Here is a 5,717-nt window from a genome sequence, read left to right on the forward strand (position 1 = left end):
CTGTGGTGCCTGGTTTACTGTGTGTAAAACTGCGCAGGTTCCCATGTGTCATCCCACACTTTGCCACTGTCAGGAGAAAAAACATAACAAACAACAACCACACACACAAAATAGGATCATTTAGGTTGTGACATATGACAATTTTTTAGGATGAAATATCTTCTATATTCACGTCATGCTTTATACACCTTCATTGTAATATAAATGAATCAAATCAAGTCAGAGAGTAATAATATATGAAGCAGACGTCAAGCAGGACCACAGCAGCAGCCACGATCCTTCAGAACCTGCTGGATGAGAGAGCACAGAAACTCCAGGGAAGAAGTTTAGTTAGTAACATGCATGAACTGCATTACTGAGACATGTGTGTTTACAGATGGTGGTGAGGGAGAGGGGGAGAGTTTTTAGTAAAAGGAGACGGGACTGCATCTTCAACCAATACTGAGCCTGCATAACCCTGAAAGAGACAGACAGAGGGGGGGGGGACACTAACCCCCAGCAGTCTGGTCCTATGACAGCATAACTAAGGGCTGAGCTGAACCAGCCCTAACTATAAGCTCTACAAAGAAGTAAAGTCTTATGCCAACTCTTAAAAGTGTTGACCATGTCCACCTCCAAAACTCATAATGGACTTTGGAGGTGGACAGCTATCAAGCTCCTCACAGAAGAGCAGCTTGACAGCTAAATGCTCCCAATTTACTTTAGTCCAAATACATGAATTCAAATTGAGGTGATAACTATTTATCAACAGTATGAATGTCTGTTCCCGTCCAACAAAGTTGTTACTACATACCATGTTGAGCAGGGCTTCCACTTGACTTTAACTTCTTCTTTTTCCTGAAAAACATGATATAAACAAACATGTAGTTAAGAAAGACATGCAAGTTGCATACAAAAAGGAGCCTACAAACATTTGTGTACTATTGAATGGCTCAATATATTATACAATTAGTTTACAAACACATAAGAACCACTACAATGCTTGTACTGCCAGCATCGAGTGCATGTCAGCAAAGCAACACTGCTTACATTGTGGCTCACAAGCAAAACTAACTGAAGCAGATGTTACTGAATGGGAAGGAGCACCTCCACATCAATCACTCCTTCTGAGCATGATGTCAGGAGGACTTTAAAGAACGTAAACATCAGGAAGGCAGCACGACCAGGTCGTATCAGGTGGTATGTTCCTATTTAATGTCCTATTTGGAGCGAAATCCAGACTCAGTGGCTGAATTAGTGAAGATTCATCAAATACAAAAGCTTATGGATAGTCAGTCAGGCACAGTTCAAATCCGGGAAGTCCAAAGATGCAAACAAATCTGCACAGCAGCAGGCTAAATTACTTACATTTACAACTCTCCTGTCTACTATCTCTTCATATTTGAAAATCTTCTGTGTACGGTGTTTACAGGATTCTGAAAAATAACAAAGGAAATATTTACATGAGGTCTGTAAAACTGGAGAAAATGAAAGAATGAAACAAAATGAAAAAAGAAATCTTATCAAACTTAACGAACCTGTCATGTGTTTTGTACATTTACAATAACATAACGTCTAACCTTTCCTTTTCCTTTTTTTGGTTGGGACATCCGAGGTATACGCCGTAGAAATCGAGGGAGATGCAGGAAGTGGAGATGGAGAGGAAGATGCAGGAGGACGCAGAGATGAAGAGGAGGATGCAGGAGGAAGCAGAGATGGAGAGGAGGATGCAGGAGGAAGCAGAGATGAAGAGGAGGATGCAGGAGGAAGCAGAGATGAAGAGGAGGATGCAGGAGGCTGACAGAGGAAGATGTTGGTTCAGGCTCTAAATGAAGAATAAATTCCTGGTTTAGAGCTTCTGGGTCTGGGACTGGTCCAGCATCCACACTGTCAGCAGAGGATGGTCCAGCTGCTGGTGGAGAAATTTTAGCAGGAGGTGAAACTTGTAATTCTGCAAAATTTTAAATAGTAAATATTCATTAAAAGGGGTTGAAAATGTACAGTACACATAAACACATAATAAGTAGTGATTTGCATGTTTTCAGTTAGGTTTTTACTAAAGTTACAACTTGTAAATATTGGCATCAAGTAAGTCATCTCACACCCTCACTGACCCAAATCATTCAGTACAAGTGCCCTCGGGGGTAGTGTGACATCTGTAGTGCTTTTCTACATTGTACATTAATAAATTAATGAGTGTGACTATAAATCCAGAGAGCTAATGACTTTTATCCTCTGATGACACTACTTTCCTGAATTTGTAGTGCACAACATTTGACACTTCAACCTAGTACTGTGACTTAAGAGTTTTGTACAGTGGTGATGCTAACGACCTCAGGGAGGTAATCAGGTGACCTCTTAAGAAGTATATAAGTGTATAAGAATCTTTGTGTTCATATTGGTAACATGTTGACATATGTACTTGTTATACTAGAAAGTCTCAAAGAGAATTATCAGGTGTGGTGTTCGAGAAGATTTGTACAATTACATTTGTATATACATGAGTGTGAAAGACCATAATACACACACACACACACACACACACACACACACACACATATATATATACAAAATTGTTAAGTCAGGTAACAGCAGAGGTTCACGATGGCTAGCTTTGGTGATGTGAACACCACATGGGGAGGTAATAAGGCATATATAACACTATTTTCATGTTAGCCACAGGACATGTAGGGCAGCTGTCACCTCACAGCAAGAAGGTTACTGGTCTGAACCTTGGCTGAATAATATAATAGAACAGAATGGAGTAGAGTAGAATAGAATAGAACAGAATAGAGTGGAGTTGAATAGAATAGAACAGAATAGAGTAGAGTTGAATAGAATAGCTGGTGACTCTGAACTATCCTCGTCTTCACCATCTTGTTTGTCTCTATGTACCTCGTGGTGAACTGCCTACTTATCTAGGGTGTACCATGAGTATCACCCAAAGACAGCTAGGATAGGCTACCTGATAAGGACACCTGGTTACAGATAATGGACAAAGCATATCTTACTTCTCAGAAGGTGTTCATAAAGCTTCCTCATCTTCATGAGGATGTCACGTGCAGCACCTTCCGCTGGTTCGATGTGAGTGATCACGTCCCCTACTATACGGCCCTTACGGTCAAACTGTCCAAGAAACAGAATTGGCTGGTAGCCCAGGGCGTGTAGTTTTGAAACCTGCAAGAACAACAAAGAAAAACATGCAGCCAGTCTTTCATGTAAGCAAACGGATGTATAACAAACCTTTAAGTTTCACATCTTTGTTGTTTTATTGTTGTAGATAGTTAAAAAGTATTTATGGCGACCAAACCTGTAAATGTATGATCAAATCCATCTTGAAATGTTTTGTCTCTCAGTTAATAGCTGATTAAATTAAAAATCAGAAGTAGCTTAAATAAAAATAGTTGAAGTTTTTTCTAGTTTGATGTCTTTAGTGTGATGATGTTATTCTGATGTGAATAACTTTTTTATTTATGCTCTTTTATAAATTAATATTTTATGTGTATATACATGTCTTGTTAGTTTCTTACTTCATGATATACAAGAAAACATTGACAACTGTGATTAATAAAAAATTGTCTAGCAGACCAACCACTTATTAGATCAGAACTTTTAAACTTACTGACAACTGGGCTGAATTAACCACCCTGCTGGCATTTCTGTTGTTTTTAACAGAGGCAGCCCAGTTGCTGTTTTTAAACTCTTCTTGTTTTTTTTTTTCAATCCCTCCTTTAGGTTCAGGACCTTTCGAATGAGGCAGGCGCAGTAGATCTCCTGGGGAGGGAGGCAAGAGAGGTCCCTGCAATCCTCTCCACTGCTCTCACTACCCGTTGTCATATTTTTCCTGCAGGACCCAGTGCAGGAGTCATACCACACAGTGATGCAGTTGGTGAGGATACTCTCAATGGTGCTCTTTAGAAGGTGCTTGATAGGTTTGTAGCTTGAACCTCTTCGCTGGAACGTTGAAGACAATATAATTACACAGCAAAAGCATTGAACACCAAGTAGGCAAAGTTCTTCGTGTTACTCATGAATGAGGGAGACCTGCCTGGATTCAAGTGTCGTTCCACCACTTGACCTCCGTCAGACTCTTTCCATCAGTTCCCAATAGCACTCCTTTTATTGTGGTTCCATGAATATGCATAGGGTCATTAACATATAACATCTTACATAGGTATACAACAAAGAATACTGAGTGTGTGTGTGTGTGTGTGTGTGTGGGGGGGGGGGGGGGGGTGGTCAGAGTGTGACCCCATAAAGACTTCCCTAAACCTGCTGGTCTCAAAGTCCAGCAGTTCCTCAAACCAAAAGGCACTTAGACTAAGACAGATATAGCTACGTTTATCCTACCATAAACCAACAAGATAAGAATGACGACTGAGTTGGAAGATTGTTTTATGTTTAGTCAAATCTTTCCTACATGAAGTCGGATTACAAAATCATCCCCTAAGTTTGTTGTTTTATTCAAGGAATTGAAATTATAGAGAAAATCTGTGAAATGACTTAAAGAAAACAAACCACAAAAACTCTATGATGCTCTAAACCCCCTGGTTTAGGTCGGCAACCTTTCTGATGATGAGTGCATCTAACATTTCCTCCGAAGTCAATGTGCCATATGATTGCATTAGCAATAAATTACACACTTTATAGACCAACTTTATAGGATTATATTTGTGCGCAGATGTTTGCAGCTATCAGCGAATAGTTATCAGCTATTTTGAAACAAAAACAGACTTTTTATCCATAACAGCAAATGAACTGTACAACAGAAAATACAAATGCTATTTATGGTCTCCTCACAACAATGATAAGAAAAATAAACTGGACCAATATGTCATGTTTGTTAATACAGGGACACACATGTTAATGTGATCTCTGGTCTCCTCTGAGTGGGAGTTATTATAACTGACTGTAAAAAGTCAGCACAAGGAAAATAAACTCCACCTAAACTTGGTTTATATCTGACTCAGACAGACTGCAGGTCATAACTTCTTACCTGAAGTTCAGTTCACCTGACACTCGGACCGGCGGCCGCCTCGGGTCTCTGCTCCTCCTGCCTCCCCTTTCCCTCATCCACCTGCTGCCTCTGTGGAAGCTCCGCCATAGCCACCACCAAACAACTGACTTATTTTTACACATCGACCAGCATCCGGCCAATCCGCCATCTTTCATTGTTTATACCGTTACAAGAAAATAAAAAAACATCATCGGCCCATAAAAATGAAAAATCACCATCAGCATGCCCGATGGCCAGTCCAGCTATGGTCGTGCCATCAGTTTAACCCTTCACGTGCCAGCTGTGACACGCGTGCCCAGGGTTGCCGACCCCTGCTCTAAAGCATCTGATTTGGATTCCTGAGATCAAATATATTTTCCTTTGGCTTTGTTTTCTTCCCATTTGTGGCTTTAATGTAGTGTTACATCCTGTTTGTTTGCTTCCATCTGTATACATGTCCAGATTCACTGTTATGTTTCTATTCTTACATTGCTGTGTGATCACTGTTCCCTCTGCTGACTGATGTGACCTTTTGTATCTCACACTGATACTTGTCATATTTGTATCTGTGCCTAAAAGATAAAAAGTTTTCCATGCTAAAACACAGCTCCACCTCCTGCAGTTCTCCCTCTGAACCACTAGATGTCTCTGTTATCTAAATGAAGACGTGCAGCACAGCAACCACAGCAGCGCTCAGATCACACGTGTCCTGTTATTATGTATAAAAGCATGAAACAGGTGA

Source organism: Astatotilapia calliptera, chromosome 3 (genome assembly GCF_964374335.1).
Source record: "Astatotilapia calliptera chromosome 3, fAstCal68.1, whole genome shotgun sequence".
Taxonomy (NCBI): domain Eukaryota; kingdom Metazoa; phylum Chordata; class Actinopteri; order Cichliformes; family Cichlidae; genus Astatotilapia; species Astatotilapia calliptera.